This window comes from Rhinolophus ferrumequinum, chromosome X, assembly GCF_004115265.2.
Source record: "Rhinolophus ferrumequinum isolate MPI-CBG mRhiFer1 chromosome X, mRhiFer1_v1.p, whole genome shotgun sequence".
Lineage (NCBI taxonomy): Eukaryota > Metazoa > Chordata > Mammalia > Chiroptera > Rhinolophidae > Rhinolophus > Rhinolophus ferrumequinum.
In genome coordinates, this window is record NC_046284.1 from 103,906,782 (window position 1) to 103,930,863 (window position 24,082).

A 24,082-nucleotide genomic window follows, 5' to 3' on the forward strand; every position below is an offset into this window, starting at 1 on the left:
GCTTACCCTTGAATAGACCAAATTTAAACTCCTTCAGGGAAGAGACTGTGTTTTGTGCTTCTTTGTATGTATATAGCAGGAGCTCAATAAATGATAGCTCTGCTACTGTTCTCTTAGAGAGTTAGGTGAAAGAGACCTGGTGGAAATTCACCGCCCCGAAGCTCTTGGCAACTGAAATTCACTTCTTCCGCAGCCAAGAGTTTCAAATCTTAAGAGACAGATTTGCCCTTTTAATGTATGAAATCATTTTCGTAAAGATTTGGTGGGGTAGCCAACCTCTTCTCCTTTTCATCAAGAGCTTAAAGAAACCTGCGTGAGGGTGAACACTCAGGGATGAGTCCACAGTCAGTAACAATCTGCACTGACATGAAGTGGTGATGGGGAAACTGATTTCTCTTGTGTGAGGGCATGCTTTTGGCATCTTCTGGCTTTGTAGAGGCACCCAAGTCTACAGCATGTGCCCCAAAGCCAGCACTGCTTTCTGATGAACTCACTCCTCCCTCTCTATCCTTGCTGATCAATGTGAGGTCCACAGAGCAACAATGTCAGCATCATGGTTTCATCTCGGACTTTGTCAGAAAGGCAGGATCTTGGATCTATCCCAGATCTACTGAATCAAAATCCCCCAGGTGATCTGTAGGCAACACGAAGCATTGACCTATAGCACTGACTATATACCATTCGGTCCTTTATCCCTGAGCAGAGTAAAGCAACACATGCAACAAGGGTACAGTAGTTTCCACTAACATCAGCTCCTTGTTAAAACAGCAATTAAGGTCAACTATACTGGTGTTCTTTCATCTAGAACTACAAATAACGAAATAATGCCTACTGCTACCAGTGCCCTTTTCATGTATAATCTCCTCCTTTACTAGAAAGCACTGACAAAGTCAATTCTGCATGGATTTCCTTCCATGGCTTAGTCCTTATTGGCACTGGAATGCATTCACCTTCACTGCTGGCTGTGGCAGCATGCCCAGGTTCACCACTCAAATGCCTACTGTAATACAGGATCACCAGCAACAAGATGCTGGCAACTGGCCAGTCTCCTAGCCTTTCTTGTCACAGAGTTACTTGGATGAGCAAGGTCCACAAGGGGAATGGGTAACAACGGGATGTCCCAGCAGCCTGCTGTACAGCAGCTGAGAGAATGAAGTCAAGTAGGGAAAAAAAGTAAAACCCAGACACAGTGAAAAACAATTTTGAACACTGTAATCAAGCCAAGTACTGTTGGGAAAAATCCTATCAGTGAGGAGTGTACAACCAAGAATGTGTTGGCAGACCATAAAACTGACTGGAAGAGCTGCAAACAGCTTCCAACTATACACATTGAATTGGCACCCACAACTCTAGGTTGTGCAAAATCCACAAGCGAAGATGCATTCATTCAATGAATTATTTATTCATTGGGATCTGTTATGACAAGCCCTGTACGCTGGGCTAGTTTTTTCAGATATGGCTCACTCATATCTTTGTGAAGCTTCCATTCTAACAGGAGAGAGACAGACAGATAAACTAATTACAGTAAAATAAGGGCTTTAACAGGAATTTGTATTCTGATCATTGGGGGTGGTGGGGAGGCTTTCAGGGAGGGGTGTTCAATAAAACTCTCTACCAGAGAAGCTGAGGAAGGCTTAACATAGGAGACACCTAAGATGGGTATTAAAGGATGAATAAGAGTTTTCCAGGCAGAAATTAGTGGGAAATGCATAGAGACCCGCGTGCGTGCGGGCATGCATGCATGTGTCTGTAATCAGCACTGTGAAAGAATATGCATGCTGAGAAGTCATTTTCACCAGAGTGAGAAATGAAGCTGAAAAACAATTCTTATACCAGAATGTAAAAAAACAACAACAAAAAAATGCCTGTCAGGCTAACCCTTTTGCAGCTAATCCTGTAAGCACCAAGGACTTATGGGAGGATTTTAAGCAAAGGAACAACAGGATCAGGTATAAAGTTAAAGCCTGATAAAGATCATTTTACACAGATAACAGTAATTGTCAATAGTATCACCTACAGGTCATAAACAACACCAAGGATAAGAACAACAGTGATCATGGGGACACTGCGGAACTTGGAGAGGGTAAAGGGAAAATGTATAATCAAATACGCCTCTCAAAGGGATATTGGATATTCCCGCATTCAAGCAGCTACTTTGTACTAGCCACTCAATAGCTTTTCTTGAAGCAATAATAAAGGAAGCCTTGTTCATCATTGCAGCTGGCTAGATCTGCCCAATTTACAATTTCCCCAAACTCAATCACTACATTTTTCCCCTTTCCTACATTAAGGACTATTGCAATTTGCATTTTATATTAGATTCAAAATTTCAAATTAAAATATGTCACTTATTTAAAACATTCACATCTTAATGTCAGTCTGAATTTGGTACTGTCAATTACATGTAACTTTATTGCATTCTTTAAAGAACAGGGAAAAAAATCAGCACCTATAGAAGTTGCATCACTTATAGAAGTTATAAAAGATAAAAGCATGCTTTTTGCCAAACCATTTCACATTTTCTCTACTTTCTTCATTCAAATGCACATCTTAAGTTATGTCCATTTTTGGGCTTTTTAAAATTTGACTTTAAAACTTGCCAATAAAATGAAAGTAAAATATTCCTTTAAATGGGCTCTTTATCTCAAATCATTTAGACCTTTAATTGTCCTAGTATGGTAAGGTTTTTGAATCATAATTACAAAACAATATGCATAATTTGACTACCAGCTCTCTACTTACAAAAGCTATACACATTTTATAGCTACCTAAATCCCATGCTTTGATAGCACATAGTATTGTTTTAGTAAAGTGGGTTATGAACAGCAGCGATTACTCTGAAAATTAAGGTGCGTGGTAAAGGTTAAGGTAACACATTTTCTCCACTACAGAAAAGACAGAAAATGAGAGTATAATGATAGCTATTTAGAATTTATTATAGTCTAAATATCAGTTTAAGTGAAGTCGTCATTCAAGAACAACCGGTAAAAATCTTCTCTATTTTGAAAGACTTGTTATTTCTAGTGGCCTGGCCGTACAGAAAGTGTTCTCTAAATTTAATGGTGCTTTCAGTGTATACGTAGTATCACTGGTCTCTACCAAACTATATGTCAAACTATAAAAGAACTGGACTTCAAATCAAAGAGAATGCACACACTTGGCATCTAAGTAGATCTTGTGACTACCACAGCTACCCACAATAGAAAGCCAAGCAATATAAATGTACAACATCTAAAGTTAAAGCAATGTACACAAGGCCTTAAAGCAGTGTGCTTGGATCTGCTGCAGTAGGATAACTAAGTCTTGACAGATTCATAGCATCTTGTACTTGTATCCACCCATAGGCATCCAGGCCCATGTCATGCCCTCAGGAGAGAAAGTTTGTCTACCAAGTAACAAAATCAGGTTTTGGAGATAAGAATCCCTGCATGCAAATGCTTTACAGAAATCCAAAGCCCCCTCTAGGATTCTCTTCAGATAATGTCAGTTCCTGTACAGATGGACTCTGCTCTGTGCGTGGTGAACATAGCCATTAAATATTACTCACTCTCAAGATTTTAATAGAAGGATCACTATCTGTATAAACATGGCTTTTTTCTCAACCCACTAGAGATTCTTGAACCCACCCACCAGTAACTATTCTGAAATAGTCAAACTTCATCCACCCACAACCAGCAGAGGAGTAACAAAGTGAAGTAACCACGAGTGGCAATAAAAACCCTAGAAAAAGTGGTTCTTTCTGAAATAGAAGAAAACTTACAATGTTTAGATTTAAGGTAACATCCAAGAAATAATGTGAAGTTTGCTATTCTCTTTTCTCCTCCTTCTTCTAGCTCTCCCTCCTTTTCTGGCGATAAAAAAAAATAATGAACTTTAATGGGAATAGGTGAATATTTGAACATAATCAAGCTTGGAGGAAAGAGATGGAGTTGTATGGAGAACACCCGAGAAAATGAAAGGATAAGAAAAAAACAGCAATAGATTTATTCACAAATTGCCTGGTTAGTGAATTCCAGAGTCAACATCCTTAAAATATACTTAGTGGAAGAAGAAAAATATGTAACTGTACTATTTACCCCTGACTTAATGTAAGCCTCTGCATCTATAGTCAGAGATCCACAGAATAAACTATGGGCACATTCTGTCATCTAGTTTAATTATACAAGGCTTGGCAGGCAGTAAAACATTTGTAAATTCTCTGGAAAAGACTAAGCTATATGAATGAAATATAGAAGAATGAATGTATTTTATTAGAATAGGCAACTGATGATTGGGAAAGAGACAAAATGAGAACATCCATTCAATAGTCAGAAATAATACTTTTTGTTTTGATTTACAAAAGGCATCCAGTTATAACTATTTTTCAGTGTTTTTACAAATAAGATAGAAAATAAAGTATTTATTTTCTATTGAATTCCACACACTAGAACCTCTATTTGTGAGACACATAAGAATACCTCATTACAGTTATTTTTTCTATTTATAAGTTGGGGAAAAGAACCTAAAATTTTAAATATGTTGAACAATCCAAACTGTCATTGGAATCTACAAAAATAAAAAAGAAAGAAAATTGGTTATTCATTAAAATGCATAGTGGGAATATCATTTTTTTTGTTAGCTCTTTAACTCTTGGGGAGTTCTCAATAACCTTATAAATCATCTTAATGCAATATTTAAAAATTTTCCCATGTTAGAGAGTATTTGATTGCCACCGACTTTTTAAATTATATGATGTTTAGTTGGTATAAAGTAAAAAGAACAGTGTTAATTTATGTTACTGACATGTGTAAGCCATCAACTTTTTGTATATCTTTGTCTTTGCTAGGTGAACCTAATAAAATAGGATATGGTTGTCTGTACCTAGAGCGGATATTCTCTTCTCATGGCAGTAATTAGTGAAACTTTAATTTGGAAGAAAAGGTTCATGTTGTAATACTTTTGATTTGGGGTGTAAATCATGTGATTTAACTGCTGTGAGACAATAATAGCTACTATTTACTGATCCCCTGATATGTGTCAAGCCCTGTGATAAAATACTTTAACTGCATCACTTTATTTAAATCTTTACAACAGTATCATTAGTTATTGATGATTATCTCTATTTCATAGCAATATTCATTTAACAATTTTTCACCAAATTCACATCACTCTTGGTGCTTGAGATATTTCAGTGAATTAAATGGACAAAGATCCCTGCTCTTGTAGAGCTAAAACTCTAGCGATAACCAGTAAGCATAATGAAGAAGTAACATATGAAGGGTTGTAAATTGGGGGAGGGGGTTATCACTTTGTGAGGGTTGTAAATGTCTAACTAGTACATTTTTCTGTACACCCGAAACTAATAAATAAATATATATATGGAATATACAATCCAGTATAAGGAATATAGGCAATTGTATTGTAATAGCTTTGTATGGTGTCAGATGGGGACTACACTTGTTGTTATCACTTTGTGAGGGGTGTAAATGTCTAACTATTACATTGTTTTGTGCACCTGAAACTAATTAAAAAAAGAAGTAACTTATGAAAAATGTTACAAGGTAAGAAGTGCCTAAAAAATGTTTAAAAGTGGACAAGGAGATCAGGAGTGTAGAGGTGAGTGTGTTGCAATTTTAGAGGGTGTGGTCAGGGTAGGTCTCAGGGAGAAGATGTCACAAATGCCAAAATGACACATAAAAGCCCAAAATGATGGTGGTGAGAAAGTTAGCTTTCAGACTTCTGGGAAATACAAGTAATGCTTCAGATAAAGAGAACAGCTGGTGCAAAAGTCCTAAATCAAGAACTTACCTGTCATGTTCAAAGAATAGCAAGTTTAAGATGAAGGAAATAAGAAAGTGAGAAAAGGCTGGACAAATAGAGGAAATGAATTTCAAAGAAGGAATGTAAGCCAATGTCTCTAGGCCATGATAAGTACAATATTTTGCTTATATAAGGTGTGATCAAAAGATACGGTGAATGTTTAAATTAAAAAATGTATTACAAGAAAGACACATTGCCATTAATCCCCCTCAAAAACTCCCCCTCACTTTGAACACACTTATCCCATCATTCTTGCGACTTTCTGAAGCAGTTCTGGAAGTCCTCGTTTGTGAGTGTCTTAACTTCATCCTCCATCATGACAACACTCCATGTCACACATCGCTTCTGGTATATGGCAATTTCAGTCAAATAAAAACATTACTGTGTGTCCTCATTCACCTTATTCAACAGATCTGGCACCAGGCAACTTCTGGCTCTTCCCCAAAGTCAAAATGACCATGAAAGGTAAACGTTTTGAATCGATTCAGGACATCAAGGCAGCCATGACAGCACAACTAAAGTCACTCACGAAAGAGGACTTCCAGAACTATTTCAGAAAGTGGCAAGAACAATGGGATAAGTGTGTTCGAAGCAAGGGGCAGTATGTTGAGGGGGATTAATGGCAATGTATCTTTTACTGTAATGCTTTTGTTTTATCTAAACATTCACCATAGTTTTTTATCATACCTCGTACTCTAAGGAAAACCAGTAGCCTTTGTAGGGCTTTGAGTAGTAGAGTGACATGATCTGCCTCCCATTTTGAAAGCACAACTGTAGCTGCTCTATGGAGAGCAAATTGTAGAGGGCAATGGCAGAGGCACAGTCAGTTTAGAGGCTACTGCAGCAATTTATGAAGGAGATGACAGAGGTGATAGTTGCAGAGGTGGTGAGAATGGTTAAATTCTAGATGTGTGTGAAGACAATACCAACAGGGCTTGATGACATTAGATGTGGTATGTGAGAGAAGGAGAGGCATGATGGAGGATTCCAAGATTTTTGGCCTGAACAAATGGAGGGATAAAAGTGATATCAGTTGAGATGGGAAAACTGTGAGTAGAACAGATTTGGGTGGGAATAGAGAAGTTCAGTTTTGGACAAGCTTATAAGTAACAAATGTGAAGTAGGTAGTGATGTCAAATAAGCAGTTGGACATATGTGTTTGGATTTCAGGAGACAGAACAAGGTGGGGGTATAAATTTAGGAGGTGGTGACAAAAATTGTATTTATAATCATGTGAATGGATGAAATCACTAAGAGATGAGGGTAGACTGAAAAAATGACCTACAGCTGAGCCATAGGGCTTTCCCAACATGAAGAAGAGGGAAGAGATCGGCAAAGGAGACTGAAAAGGAACAAGCAATGAAAAAGAAATTAAACTAAGAGGCTATGTTATCCCGCAAGCCAAGTAAACAAAATCTACGAAGGAGAAGGAGTGACCCATTGTACAAATGCTGCTCAAAGATTTGTAAAATGATAATGGAAAATGGACCACTGGGTATAGTGAAAAAGAATGTTCTTAACTGCTATATTTTAATAATATAACACATGTTAAAATATTAAAGTAATAAGGATTACCATTTATTGTGTAGATACTATTTGTCAAGGCCTGCATTATATGCTGTACATATATTAGTTTTATTTTTCCTAATAATCCTAAAGGTAGCCATTCTTTTGTCTTTAGAGATTTGGAAAACTGATACGCTGAAACACTGAGCAACTTGTCAAAGTTTCCACAGCTAATAAATGTTAAAACCAAAATTGGAACTCAAGCTTACCTTGATCCTAATGTCAATTCTAGTGTATCATGATATCTTCTGCAATTAGGAGAGGATATATAATACTAGGAAGGAAAGTAAAAATGAAAATCCTATGGCTTTTTAAAAACTTCATAATGGATACTTATATGTACAGAAAAGAATTGTAGGGAAAAAAGTCTCTGCGAAGCTAAAACATATGACTTTTATCACATTATAATTTATAAAAATTCAGTAGCTGCCTAAATATAGGCTCCAGTCTGTTCCTACTATGCTGACCTTTTTTGTCAGAAAAATTATTGTCAGAATAATGGTTCTAAAACATTGTTTTCTGCATTATTGATGTAACCAAAACCTAAGTCCTCAGCTTGACATTCGGGCATTTGATCAACTGACCTGGCAGTTTAGGGCATGTGATGGGCCTGTGTTCTGACCTGAGTAATGAAACAGACAGTACCTTTACTGTATAACTAAAATTGCATCATGAACAAAACCTTTACAATGCAAATGGCCTGATATCTACCAAGCTGGGCTCATTGTGTTATTTCATTAAACTCCCCTTTCTCTTCTTATCTTGCTAAGATCAGGACACCTTGAGAAATCCTCCCTTCCCTTATTTAACAATTATGAAATCATACTATGGACCAGGCAGGCTCCTAGGCACCAAAGATATGTGGTGAGCCAGACAGATGAGGTCCTACGTTCTCAGTCTTACATTCAAGTGGGGGAGACACACAGAAGTAAATGTTTTAAATGGCAAATTTGATGAGAAAAAGACATGGCTAGCAGTGGCTTGGGAGCACATAATGTTCTTAGGAGAAACAGTCCTTTCTGTGCTAGGGAACACTTAGCAATCAGGATGAAAGTTATTTCAGTTAGGACTTGGGTGTCAAGAGAAGTAAAGAGCTGCATAACATTTTCTCTGCGGCGTTCATCTACAGTCCAATGATATCTCCATGAAGCTGACTGCGGCGTTCGACTTTACCCCATGAGTTCAAACTATAAAGAATCTTGTCAGTGTTCCAGAAAGGAAGTTTAGGAAAGCAGATGTACATTTTCCTACATTTTTGTGTTTTTCAAGAATGAATAACAATAGGAAATTTTATACTTTAAAGTAATCATTTTTTAACAAGATGTAGCACTTTCACTGTATTTACTTTAAAATATAGATACTGTAATTATTTTTTGTGGATTTTTGACACATTTTGGAGAAAAAACTTGAAATGAATTAATGCAATGAAAGGGTTTAAAGTGAAGGCAGAAGTATATCACAGGCAAAACCCATATACCTCACAATATTGCCAGGAGCCACGAAGTCCTTGGTTTGAGCTTATTATTCAGTGCTTAGTGTCCTGGTCTATGTAGCCCTTTTTTTGAGTAAACACTAAGGCTAGAAAGCAACACATTTTGTGCATTGTCCTAGGTTAACCCACGTGCTAATATTCCCAACATAAAATTAGAACAGGTTTCACACAAACAACTTTGCTAAGAGACTGGCCTTTGGTATTAAATAATTTCCAGTTACCTGTTGAGATTCTCAAAAATTAAATGTGTGGGGTGACCGGACGGCTCAGTTGGTTAGAGCGCGAGCTCTTAACAACAAGGTTGCCGGTTCGACTCCTGCATGGGCCAGGGAGCTGTGTCCCCCGCAACTAAAGATGAAAATGGCAACTGGACTTGAAGCTGAGCTGTGCCCTCCACAACTAGATTGAAGGACAAAGACTTGACTTGGAGCTGATGGGCCCTGGAGAAACACACTGTTCTCCAATATTCCCCAATAGAATTAATAATAATAAAAAAAAGTAAATGTGTGTATATATAGTTCTTTCTTGGAGTGGTAAGGACTTAGTAATAATAGCTAGGTCTCTTTAACATCTGTGACCTAACTAATGATTCCAGTGAAGTTAAATTGAATTTCTTAGTATCCTTCAGGTTCTAAAAACTGGACTGAAGCCACACAATGAGTCTTTATCATACGTATTCTTCTTTTTATAGTTTTGTAATCATAGCCATTGCAACGGTAAAACAAAAAATAAAACTGATAAAACTGAGCTGGGAGGAGTTCTGAAACTAATAAAGGATAAGTTTCAATCTACTAGGACTTGAATCTTTGATTCCAGGAAATTGGGAGAGTCCACGGAAAATGCTTAGAGCGATAACCCACACCTTCTCTGATTATGATCTTAAGAAATTAAGGATAATTTTAACCTTGAAAACAGGAAATAGGAATTATTTTTCACTTACATATACACCTGCGGTTTAAATAGTTTCTGATGCAGAGTTCCACTAGGCATCACTCATGTCCCATACCACTTACATAGCTCTTGAGTGAGAAATTTAAGTAACATGACTTACCTACTTTAAGGGATTTGACACTCTGTGTGGGCAAAGCTAAAATCAATTGACTCACGTCTATGAGGATAAAAGAAAAGTGTATTGTGCACAGATAGCATGATGCAAACAGTTAAAATAGAGCAACTTATGAGCCCGGGGCCTTGAGATTATATGGAATGAAAATATATAGTGTAAACATATAGAGATGTTGAAAACTTCCTAATAAGCTTAATAATACAGATTTGAAAAACTAAAACATATACATCAATAAACACCAAGAGAGTCTTGTAGTGGAAAAGGAGTATTATCTTCATTGAGTTCTTGGTCTTTTGAAAAGATCATAAATTTTAATAGACTTGTTGGGGTTATCACTTGGTGAGGTATATAAATGTCTGATCACTGGGTTGTTTTGTACACCTGAAACTAATAAAAAATTCTGTTAAAAATACAATTTTTTTTTTTTTAATTACAAAAGACATGCCAGGACTAGAGAAGGAACCGAACAGTTATTTTAGAGCAGCACTGGTGGTGATGGTGAGAACTACTTTTTACTTTTAAGACAAATCTTTAAAAATACTCAGCGGTGCACATCTTTCATGGCTTTGACAATGAGCAGATTGCTCATTCTAGCCTAGTGCTTACATTCAGCATCCAGAAGGTAAATAATCTGGGAGTATTTGCTGAACTGAATTGAGTTGATCATTTAGACAAAGGTCAAGTCAAGTGAGGGGACAAATAGTTAAAGTGATTGTTTATTAAAGTGAACATCAGTTAATGGATAATTATTTGATTTATAATAGAGAGACTTTATATATCTGCAAGGAGGTGTACTAAGTTCATTCCTAGTCAAATTTTCTATGATTTAATGAATGGTTACCCACTTAGACATAGCCACTAGTTTTAAAAATTACTGGCACAAATGGTCTCAGTGTATTCCACTTGATTGAATATCTTTACAGGTGAGAGGAGTGATGTACTTCCTACATCACCTCACTAGGGCTGAAGAAAGCATTTAAAAATCTAAGGTAATGGCACTTCCCTCACATTAAGGAAATACATTAATATTTTACATAATATTAAAGTGAATAGTGTTATATGAAACTCTTTCTTTCGGTGAAAATTAAACTCTAGGATATATTATTTCTATGATTTCAGATTCATCATATTCAAAACTACCCTGTCACTAGTCCAAACCACAGACTGACTAATGCTAATGAAACACTCCTTTTACTCTGTCTGTTCTGTATCAGTAAATCTACATTCAACTCATTTCACTACCACTCAAGTTCATCGGAGCCTTGCCTTCTGCCAACTTTCACTATCCTTCAATAGCCTTGTCCCACACAACCCAAACAATTGTCTTATTATCTTTGGAATTCAGAGAACTTGGCCCAGAGCTCCTCTGCTCCATTTCCTTGCCCCTTCCCTGACCTCTCACCAACTCCTTCCCTTAACCTTGGAACCCAGCACATAAACCACTGAAGAAAAATGGGTCCTATGGGCCGGGATTTTCAACTCCTTCCTTTCTCCCTATGGAAGTCCAGGGTACATAGGAGATGCTCATTAAATACTGATGGTCTGATAACTTATACCAAGAGTAATTATAATGTGGATTCAACTGTATTCCTCAGAAAACCACATTCTCTGAAATTTAACTCCATTGAGCAAGGCCTTGTACTCAATAATATTTAGTGTCTTTACCCCATTAAACAAATATCTAAGATTTCCCAGTATTTCCTAAGTGATTCCTATGGTATCATTGCAGCACGCCTCAAGGGCAAAGGAATAAAATGGCCTTGTCAGAGCTTCCCAAGGCTTCCCATGCCCCTCTGCATGGCCCGTGTACCCATCCTGCAGCTTATGGCTCATAGCTGAATCTCTCAGTGGGCCCTGCCCTCAGCAGCGACGGGAAACTGTCTTGCTCAAAATTATACCCTCTCCCCCAGGGTAGCCCACAGCCAGTGACTGCCTGATGTGGGAATAAAAAGCCCTGACTCTTGATTCAATTTCAGACAATTTTGAAGGACCTGTAGGATCTGCTAAAGCCTCAGCCACAACCACATTGCAATCAGTTTCTCCCTTTGCCTCAGAAGCAACTAAACCTTCTGTTTCCAGGGATCCCAATAAAACACATCTGTCTTCCCCACTAGCCCATAAGCTTTTGATGGCAAGAACTGTATTTTGCATCTTCAGCCCGTATTAAGCACAACCCTTACAACAGAGAGGGCCCTTAAATACTATTTCTTATTCATTCACGAAGGAGTTTATTAAAATGCCAAATGGAAGGAGTGATTCGAACAATTTAATAGGATCAAAGGATAGTGGTTACCAAGGGCCAGTGTAAGCCACACCTGCTGCACAATTATCCCCTGATTATCGTGGCAGCACCAGAATTTCAGCATAGAAGGGTCTTAGCCGAGTTGGTAGGGCACTTCAGAGAATGTTGAGAAAGCATCCAATACCCATAATAAATTATGGTAGGAAGGGGAAGGGAATACTGACAGAGACAGAGGGTTCTGCTGAAGCCCTCCCAAGACACACCTCGGGGCTCCCAATGATTGCACACTTTTAATGTACAAATTCCTATGGTCCATTACACCATGGAATCAGAATCCTCAGGGCTAAAGGGGGGAGTTTTGACAAGAACTAGGCTTATGTTATTTCGTCTTTTAGCCGAATCCTAATGGTCATACATGTAATATTTACTTTGTGCCTAAATCAATTGCATTCCTTTTCATTTTATCTTCCGTGTTTGGCCATTTCCCAACTTACTAGAATTTCCCATATGGAGTGATCAGAGATATTATCGAAAAAAAAAAACAAAAAAAAAACCAATATCCCTACTAGTTTCGTTTCTTCTACTTATTAGAAGTATACATAAAGTATTTGATAAAGGAAAGAATTTAAACTCAGCTAAAATTAGCTTTTTTTTTTTTTTAGGAGGCTCACTTTGTGATTTCCATCTACAATTCAAAATTGTTATAATTACTGGTAGTTAACAGAAGAGTTCACACTTGCTAGGAATAAATCTTATTTTCTTATTATTGAATGTGTATTACACTTTAAAGCATTATTCCTTTTCCATATGATCTTAATGCAAAACTAATTTGGAATTTATATTTCCACCTTGCCATTACATTATATAAAACCCTTTCCTTTTTCTTTTTCTCTCTAGCTGCATTCTCCAACTTCCCATTCCTTCCAAATGAATTGTTGCTTTGGATCCTTTTGCTGTTGCTATCACTATAAAGAAAGAAAGAAACTTGAAACATTCTCATTGAAGAGTTACATTTAAACCACAGCATTTTTGCTAGGGTGAGTAGCAACTTCTTAACCAAGCAAAAATAGTTGGAATGGATGCGTTCCACTATAGAATGTTGTCATATGCTTTAAAAAACAATAGTTAATTTTAACCTTTGGCCTCTGTATTTATCTAGCACCCGTAACAGTGGTTCAGTCTTATAAAGGAGGAAAGAAGAAAGGAAATGAAGAGAGCCCATGATGACTGTTTGAGAGCAGAGGTTCAACATGAAGAAATTTGGAAAGAAGATGGAATTCAGGAGTCCTTGGGAAATTCAGAAAACTGGGAATCAAAGGTACAAACTCTTAATTTATTCCTCTTCTTCCTAAAGCATAAACCTGAGTAGGTCATAAAATGTTCCATTTTTCTCATGCTCACGAAACCCCATTTCATTGGTTCCTGCCTTCCTGACCTGGGGACTTGGGGGCTTCGGCCTTATCTTCTTATATTCTGCATTACATACCCCATTCTCTGGGGAAAGTAGAACATCGGCTCTTCCCTAAACACTCTCCCTCTGCTCCTGCTTACAATATCTTTTTTCTTGATCTCCCCTCTACCTGGAATGTTATATCTTCTCCACACCAATGTGAAACCCTTCCAAGTCTAACCTAAACCTCAACTCCATTAACAAGGTTCTCCGAATACCTCCAGGTGCATGTGTTCTGACACTTTCCTGACACTGTACCATACTCGACACCTTTCTTAGAAATACACATAGTAGACTATCTTGAATTACAGTTATATATGATGTTTTTATCACCCCTATCCCTGACTAACCATCTTTGGTCCTAGACATACCCTATTTCCCCCAAAACAAGACCTAGCCGAACCATCAGCGCTAATGCGTCTTTTGGAGCAAAAATTAATATAGGAGCCGGTCTTATTTTGCTGTAATATAAGACCGGGTCTTATATTATGTTATATTATACATGACCCGGTCTTGTATTACGTTATATTATATAAGACCTGATCTTATATTAATTTTTGCTCCAAAAGACGCATTAGAGCTGATGGTCCAGCTAGGTCTTATTTTTGGGGAAACATGGTTTAACACCACTCATTTCTATATTCCTTACAGGCCTACTTATAGCACCCTGCACACTGAAGACACTCAGGTATCTATGGTAGGAGTAGAAGGAAGGGAGATGGGAAGGAAGGAGAAGCGACTGGAAGGAAGGAAATAAGGGAGGGAGGGAATGAGAAAGGGCCAGCCATTGCTTCTCCCTCAGTCTATTTGTAGCTTACAAATTACCTAATATTAATCCTCTCTCCTTTATTACTCCATTTTCCTTTTTTGCTTTCCTAAATCAGCAGTTTTTGTCTCAGTTTACATGGCAGCATAGATTTGGGAGAACATTGATCAAAAACGGTGAGAGGGATCAAATGTATGGTAATGGAAGGGGAGCTGACTCTGGGTGGTGAACACACAATGTGATTTATGGATGATGTGATACAGAATTGCACACCTGAAATCTATGTAATTTTACTAACAATTGTCACCCCAATAAATTAAAAATAAATTTAAAAAAAATAAATAAATAAAAAGAAAAAAAAAACGGATCTGCTGTCGCTAAATGCTTAAGCATCCATTCATGTAAAGGTGATGTACTGCTGGGCTACTCTATGCCATGCACAACGCTGAGCACTGGAAATACAAAACAGACAGGCACTGGCTTCCTAGAACTAAGTGAAGCTGTGCACTCCTTGCGATGAGCACACCCGCTGACATGAGGAGCTTGCTCTGTGACTGTGTTATTATGGGCCCTGGAGGAGAACCCCGACAAGGGAAAACAGCAGAGTCCACAACCCCTAGAGACCCCTTGAATGCATTTACTCTGCACACTATGGAGCTGGGAGCCTCTTGAGTGCCATTCAGGAGTTCTGTCATGGTGAGAACAATTAGGGGCTTTTAACAGGGGTATTCAAAAGCCAAACACTGAGCCACCAGATTCATTTGTTACATTCAAATTTTCTCCCTTGGCCACATGAAGCTTTCTGTACACAAAATACTTGATACCGTTCTACGTCTCTCAGTTTTCCATCTTTACTGCTGTGTTTAGCTCCCCTGACTGTGTTCCTTCTGAAATAAAGTTGCCAGAGAGGCTGGGAACATCATAGTATTCATAGCAGAGTCATTTCTTCAAACAGGTACCTTAGGCAGCTGCCTGCCCAATAGGACTGGAGGGCACCGCAAGATCCAACCAATGAAAACATGTCCTCCAGAGCCCCCTCTCCACCTTACCATCAAAAATGCAGGGTATTGAAGCCATTTTTTTCTGGGTGGGTGGATGGAGGGATTAATGGCATATTTTCTCCAAATGTCACTATTATAATGTGAAGGGGAGGAGCCTATTATTCCACACTTTTCCCTTTTGCATATTAACAGTGATTCATATGTTAAACGTCTTGACAAAAATCACACACACACACACACACACACACGCATGCATGCACACACAACTGTATCTCCTTTACTTAGTAACCGTGTGGTGCTACCTTGGCAAACCTGATAAAAGTAATACTGTCTTCATTATTCCCAAATTGGTTCATGACTGTCTGTGTAAACAGAGTGACCCTATTGATGAAGAAATAAAATCTGCAATTCTATCTCCTCAAAGTGGGATAAAATGTGGCCAAAAGATCATTTGATAAGACACCTTGGTGGATGACTTTGGAAACAAGAAGGCAGCACGCAACACTGAGACAATGATGGCGGTCCTAAATGCCAGGGATGTCCAGAGTGGAAGTGCAGGAGAGTCAGGCAAAAGGAAGAGCTCCAAAGTAGAGCATTCCCTACCAGAGGGGAGATACAAAGCTAGTGGAAAAAAGGACAGTATGGAAAAGGCAAGGAAGCCCCACCAATGATCTATTTTCCCAGCTCTCCCTGTACTGTCTCCAGAGACTGAATGAGGTCAAGAAGGTCACGGTGTGCATAAAAGAAACATAAAGTCCACAAATTCTGAATGGGGGCACCATGAGAGTGATCCGAAGTCAATAAAGTGACTGAGTGGCCAAAGGATTAGATGCACTGAAATTAGCCTCAACAAGAACAATTACTTTTCTTATGCTTCACACTATTGAAAAAATATTTTATGCCAAGTCTTATTGCTATGTAACTAAAATACTCAACTGAGGGCTTGTATCCTATCAAGAAACCAGAATTGTGCATCATGGGAGAGCCAATGAAATTGCGAGATCGTAGAAATTTCATTTCATTCCTCTCATCCAAAATTTCCTTGTTGGCTTTAATGACATAATGGGGCATCCTTTACTCCTACACTGTAGGTAACTATACTAGATATTTATGAGGCCATTGTAATCACCTCTGGCTATATTTATAATAATTCATTTTCATTTTCACTGCAATAAAATGTTTATCTTTCCAAATGCAATTATTTTGTAATATCAGACAGAGCTACATTATAATAGTTGAATTCAAAAATTTGAATGTGAATTTACCTGTGTTAGAACTTTACATGTATGTTCATAGTAAATTAAATACTCCAAGTCTATCCATCCAAAATCCAACTCCTTTGATCCATATTCCACCACCAGAAGCACTTGCCTTTCATTTTGTATGTAAGATAAACATGATTCATGTGCATAATGAAATGCAAGTATTTTGGCTCTAGACATGTAGGCCTTTTATTTACCAAGGCTGCAGGATTTACTCTAAGGGGTCTAGAATCTACATACACCAAACTTTCTATGTAGATAAGCAATGTATTTCAAAGATATAAGAATAGACCTTCTTATGACTATACATGAATTAATTTTAAAAGAATTATTATATTCATAATTTACAATTACACATTTTCTCAATGAACTGATACTGAAAGTACAACTATGATTAAATAGCCTTCCAAATTTTTTTAATTGAAAAGGGGAAATTTATACCAGAAAATTATGAAGATCACTACATTAAGTCACAGTTGTAACACATATAAATGTTGATAGGGTAAGAACCTACCAATTAACTCATGTTGATCAGGCCATGAGAAAATAAACCACTGAATGAATAATTTTATGATTATTCATCAAGTGATTTATTATCATTATAATTCACATAAAGTATAAGCTACATAATTAACAAACATTTTGAAAGAGTGAAAGTCTATAATTATATGATCACAATTCCCAGTCCATTTCATTTTTTTGGTGAGCCCAAACTCCACATACAATTTCCTGACTTAGGAAGTATTACAAAATAACAACAATCTAATTTTACTCTTAAATTTTCATTCTTAAAACATGTAGCCCTTGTATGAACAAAAAAGCTCATTTAGTGCCACTTATTGTATTTTATGTGTATGTACATAGTAACTACAACACGCCCTTTGAATAGCTTGTTATGAAAAAGATTACTTTTAATGTTTAATATGAAAACAGGAAAGAGCAGGTCTTCAGAAGAAAAATCGTAAAGGGCTTTGCTGTCTCCCTCTGCTTTATCCACAGTTCACTGCTTGGCAATTTCAGATCGTTTGATAGGAAAGCAACACCAGGTCGGTCAGTCATCTCTTCTCTAAAGCTGAAAGCCTTAGGAGTCTTAGAGTTCTGGGGAACCAAAAAAGCATGCCAATTAAGGATGTTTCATTGTAATCCAGTGGTCAGGGAAGGCAAGAAGGGTATGTTCATCGAGCCATGTGGTTGGCCTGTAATGGAATGTTATCTTCAGTATAAGATACTCTAGGGTGGCATTCTCTGGGTGAAAATTAAAAGCATATTTGTAAGGTGATTAGCAGAATTTGTCAAATAAACAAGCCTGTCTACATTCCTACAATGTTCCTTTGTAAATCTGCTAGAACAAATCTAAAGCATTTCCATGAGACATAAGGAATATGCATTTTTAAAAAAATAGGAAACCAAGAAAATGCTTGCTATTTAAAGGCATCAATGAAGTCACAGAAACAGGCACGATGAAATTCATCTGAAACAAAGAAATATTGGGGATTCTTAAGGTAAAAAGCAAGACACAGGGAAGTTAGGAAGAGGAGAATGCACTATAGCAGGAAAGTTCTTTATTTTAAGTCCACGTATACTTTTATTTACAGCATGAATTTTCCACTTCCCAATTCCACCTTACCCAAAATATAAAAACTTACTTTTTCACCGGATTATACAGTCACTTAAAAATATATATGGAAGGTCATATCACTGACTATGCCCTTTTCATATATGTAAACGTATTTATGCTAAGATACAAGAACATTAAAGAAATGCAATGTTAGTACCGACACATGGGGGATTGCCTCCCCCTAAAGAACGTTAGCAATTATTGCAACTAGCAAATTCCAAAACAGAACTATTATCTTTATATCCTTATGTCCTCTATGACGCTTAGTATTCAAACCCATTATGCTTTTGTTAATAAAGTGATAAACGGGAGTAGCTTTTTGGTCAATTGACCCGTTTTAAGTGGTACCATCAAGTTTGTTTGTGAACATTTGTTTGTGTACTCTTGTTACCAAAAACAGAAACACCTAAGTACTCAGGAGCATTAAAAAAAAAAAAAAGCAATCAGCTTAAAACATTCTCACATACAAAACCCTTCGTTACCATTCTTCGATTGTTATTCAAAAGCAATTGTTCTTTTAGTTACTTAAGACAACTACAATCCCATATGAGTACTGCTGAAAAAACTGAGTACTGAGTAAAAATTAGCAACCAAAGCTTTAAATTTGTCTGTGTTGCTTACTCACTAAACAATATTGCCTATCAGCTAGCTGTAATTGGTACTAGCAAGTGCCTATAAAGATTTACAATAAGGGCGTGAGAAAAAATGCACTGTTAAATTCATACCACTTTGGAGAACCCTTAATCATAGTAATTCCGTATACCGCTAAGGCATAGCACAATGGTAAGCACTTAGACACACATCTTGTTTCCTTAGTGCAATATGTAACTATTCTGTGCTTTTTAAATAATTATCTTGAACACAGAGAGGTAAAATGCGGGGTCAGAAGTCACAAAGCTAGTAACTAATAGAGCCTGCAGTGCAACTCAGGCCCTCTGACTCAGCCCTGAATTCTACAGTGCCTGGATGTCTCAGAGCTGAGCTCCTTCCTCTTTGAGATTCCTGATACTACTAATGGAAATAGGATTGGAATTTAATAAGAAAAATGCTGACACGGCCTTATCTATAGCTGCCCAAATGATGCCATTATAATTATGCTTTATAAATTGAGCAGTACACGAAAACTTGCTACTTTTAAGTCTTATCAATCAACACTTGGGTGTTTTGGTTGCTACATTATTATAGTCTGCTTTAGAAAAACAAGAGATTTGTCAAACACCAAAGATTGTACCAGTCATAAAACAAAGTATATCCCAAACTCAGTGTACAACAGAGATTCTGAAATATAAATCTTAAAAGATTCTGAAATATAAATCTTAAATTGATCCTAAAAGTTCAGTTGCTCTTAAAAATGTTTTATCTATTTGTCATTTTATCAATAACATGATTTATTCACATACCTTGCAAACATAAGAAAAAATACTTTTAAATTTTTCTCTAATTTTAGGAATAATGTGGTTACTTATCAGCTCAATCTCCTGACTTTGCTGAAGCAACTGGTCAGGAAACAAAAATTAGTACTTTCTATATTTATAAATGGGATTTTTTTCTTCTATTTTCCTGAATATTTTCTAATCTAACTATATAACTGGGACTGACAAAACGGCAATAAAGAAATAGATATTATAGTTTAAATTATTTACTGCCTTCACATTTAAAGGCTTTTCTATTAAGCAAAGCTTTTTATTGTTGATTTGTAGGATACTTAAGAAAAATGCCATAAACTGCCTGAGTTACATAATCCTTATCCAAAAGAAAGTAACAGGTTATAAAGTGCCATTAAAATGATTGAAACTATCTTTCCTAATGTGACTACATGAAGTCTTCAAGTAAAAGGATAGCAACGACATGTGTATGTATGTTTCACGGTCAGTGTCATTTTTTTAGAGACTTTTTTCCTTTCTAGTATTATTTCCATTCACTACTGAGCTTATAACGCCTCTAGAATATGCCATTTCGGTAACATATGTGTGGCTTATGTCAGAAAACAACTGAGGCAGTCATTTATAAAATATTAAAATAAGGAGTGCAGGAAAAATCATTGCAGACTATATTTCTGCACATAGTTGGAGACTAACAGCATGGAAGCAGCTGTAGTGTTACCCTGACCCCTGAAGGAAGGAATCAGGAGTTAACTTCACATCCAATTTCCTACACAATATGAACACCAAACCTCCAAATCCACTGGCACAATATATCAATGTTTGGGGCATGTCCTGCAGAAATAAGAAAGTCATCTCAAATATCGGAGCTCAAGATTTCATTCCACCATTCTGATTTGGGGTGAGCAGATCTTTTCAAAGTTACTTAGTGGATGTCTCGATCCTGCACCTGACTCCATAGGAAAAACCAAAAGAATCATCTCATCTTTACGATAAAAAAGTCATTTAGCCTTTTTCATAAAATAAATGTACAGGGAAATAGGAAACAGCACAACCGGGTGAGGAGAGAAAATGATTTAATTCAATAGGGTTAGGATTTGAGCCGTTTCATACTGAGGGAATATATTAAGGGGAAAAACATACCCTGAAACCACAGAAGGCCAAGAGGATCTGATGTGTATATTCTTTTAAAGAAAATCACAGTTCTAAATAAAAGATCAGGGAAAGTGACATTTTATTCTGCAGTATCCCCTCCTCTGTACAGTGAGCATAGTACATTTATCTCCTCTCACGGTAAAAGTCACAGGCGGCTGCAACATGTCTTTTAAGCCATTCAATAAGTAAAACTTGAAAATGGATTGCTCTTGATTTCTGGGATTTGTATTAATAATGAATCCATTACCATTTTTTTTTTTTCAATTTAGCAGGCTATCATTACCTTTGAAGGGTTTTGCTTCTCTTTTCCCAGAGGGTTAACATGGCCCAGAAACGGGTTGTCAAGGCAAAGATAAAGGTATCAAACACTCATTTCTGACACACTGTGGAGGCAAACATTTTTATTGAGGGAACCACCAGACTGAAATCTGCATCAAGCTCTAGCAGGAAAAATGCAAGAGAAGACTCCAAACAGTCATTCTGTTCAGTCTTCATTTCAGTGGATTTGACTTTCTTCTCAATTGGGGTCACATATTTCAATCACAGGGTACAGAACTGTGACCTTGGCTGGGATCATCAGCGCCAATTACTCAATGGGGCACTTGTGAAACATTGCGGACTCATTTTGACTCTCCACGGGTGTGGCTAAAATTGCTCCTGTCCAGCCCTAATGCTTACATGCTTGGCCATCCCTCAGAAACTCACTATGAGAAAACTCATGCTAAATTTGCCACAGAGATCAGGGTTTACAGGACCCTTGGAGCTAATCTCTGTCTGCTCTCCTCCTCCTCTGTTAGCTGTTACAAGCCTTCAAAAGTTAACAGGGTGATGGAGCCTCTCTCTATACAATCATTTCATCTCACTATCGTTGACTGAAGCTCACTGATGTAATGAAGTTACATAATCACCGATTATGCACGACTTCCATCCATCTTCCTACATATCCACATATCTTCTCCCTTCCCCTTCAGATCAATCTGCCGGGTGAGATTTATAACACATGTAAATGCTCCATTCTCTCATCATAGGAACTGAATATGGGACTTTAGCATTGCAGTACGGTGCACTGAACCACGTCATCAATATTGATTTTGTTTTATCCCTTTTCCGAGGCAGAATATGTTCAAGCATCCTTCGTGCTGTAGTCTCTAACTTTTTACCGAAAGGGTAAAATAGATATAGCAGATAAGACGCATCCTCAACTTAAGGTTAAGGGAAGTGTGTAATTGCCTGCATTTCCAAAGCTGGCTGCAATGCAATAAAAGGATGCTCTCCGGTTCCAGACCTTGGACTCCCCTGCACGTGGGTCGCAGCTTTAGCTATTTAGGGTATTGGGTAAATAATTATATTATGGGGCAATTGAACTTGAGAAAGAAAGCATTATGGTAACATTTAAAACAATATTGCATTATTTATTTTCTTTTTTGGTCATCATTTTCAGCTTTTTCTCTTCTTTACTTTTTCATTCTGAATGATAATCCAGTGGATTAAAAAAAGTAGCCCAGGGTACTTAATAATCTCCGATAATCACAACCTAGAGGACAATTAACAATGATTATCACCTTAAAGTTTAAGAACTTGACAAGTGGGATGTCTCTGGTCCCATTGCAGCTGTGAAATGCAGCAGAATGCTGCACTGAGTTGAAAACATATTTCTTTTAATGAATAAAGAGTAGCTCGTTTCATTTTAAATAGGGCTCTTCTGTAAGTGTTCCTTTCACTGCTGCTACCTCTTCCAGAACACAGGAGCCACAAATATTGCATCCAAACAAAAGAGTGACTACCCAGAATTAATTCAAGACACTCTTCTCCACATCAAAATAATTGGAGAGGGGAGTGATGCTTTGATTTATTTCCAATTACACTCAGAATACAGACCCACATACACACACGCACACGCACACACACCAACACACCCAACTGCAGTTATTCCATTCAGTGCCAATAACGGCCACATCACAGCCATCAATGCGATGCAGCAATCATCCAAGTCACCCATTCCCATTACAAACGCCCAAGTTTGCTCACGCCACTGATGGGTTTGCATATATAAAATGACCTTACCCACAACAGTCTTCCAAATTATTCTCCTCCGGATATCAGTCGGTAAGGTAATTGATGGTCATCACAATGCGTATTCAGAAAAATCCACGTTGTACTCCTGTGTTCTTTCTCTTGTTTTTGCTAGCAATTAATATCGTGAACAAGATACCCATTCACAAATGCCAAGTTCACCATAAAAGCAGATAATTCCATACAGCTCTTCCTACAAGACTGCCTCCAGTTAGTTCTCAAAGTGCCCGATTGTTTGGTGAAGATACAATCCAGGTGCAGAGCAGGAAAAAAAGGAAGACTGGGGGGCGAAAAAAAAGAAGAGGCAGATAGAAAAGGAGAGACTGAGAGAGAGCAGAAAAAGGGGGAAGAAATTTAAAGAAAAAAAAAAAAGAAGGAAGGAGAAAGGCCAGTAAGTGAGGAAGTCTGTGAGCTCTATGACAAGAATCGGAATCTTGCTTGGAAATCTTCCGTATCATGTAGCCTTTCAGATCCTCTTAGTCCCCAAGTAAAATTTCCAGATCCGGGATGCAGCCATAAAAAAGAATCCAATGTATATTTCACAAGTATCCCGCAATAACAGATCCAACGGGGTTTTCCTTGTACAGTACTGCTATGTGAAAGCACACAACCCCTGCTGTTTGGGAAGGTGTCTCCTGGGTCCTAGCTCTCTTCAGCAGCCCCCAAAAATGATTTTTCAAAAAAGAGTGGGGGGGTGGAGAAAAGCAGCTTTGCGTTTGCCTTGAATGATGCTAATCCTGAGCGAAAACGACAAGCAAACCACGAATAGCACAAGATCTTGATAAATAGCCACAATCCACTCAGAATATCCCAGGGAAGAAGGAGCAAAAACAAGAAAGAGAAACTGCAATGCATAAATGATTCCAGTGTTTCTACAAGATCGGTTCATTTGATTGAATGCATTCTCTGCTTTGCTGCAAGTCATAAAGAGGATACTGTTACTGCCACCCAATGGATATTTTAGTACTAGCCAATCCACAGAATGCCACCGCTTTGCGAGTTTTAGTTTTCAGAAGACTAAAGAGGAAGGAGGGTAGCCTGGGAATCTTTTGGATAGGACCCTGAGAGGCCTCGAATGATGAGAATCTGTCCTTCCAGGCAAAAGTGGATCGGCAAATGTGGACGCTCCCAGTCTTGCGTTAGCCACCTTAAAATTACAGTTGCATTTCTCTAGGAAGCAGAAAGGTACAGAGAGCGATGCCTAAACTGA

The 24,082-nt window shown here is 37.6% G+C and overlaps 1 protein-coding gene across 1 annotated transcript in view; it reads right to left on the reverse strand.

The window, feature by feature from the left end:
• The window catches only part of IL1RAPL1 (interleukin 1 receptor accessory protein like 1), a 1,293,699-nt gene extending 1,269,934 nt beyond the window's left edge, over nt 1-23,765 (reverse strand). The window contains exon 1 of the mRNA XM_033119931.1: nt 22,864-23,765. The gene's annotated coding sequence lies outside the window, so the exon portion shown is untranslated. The remainder of the gene's footprint in view (nt 1-22,863) is intronic.
• Nucleotides 23,766-24,082: the final 317 nt, after the last annotated feature.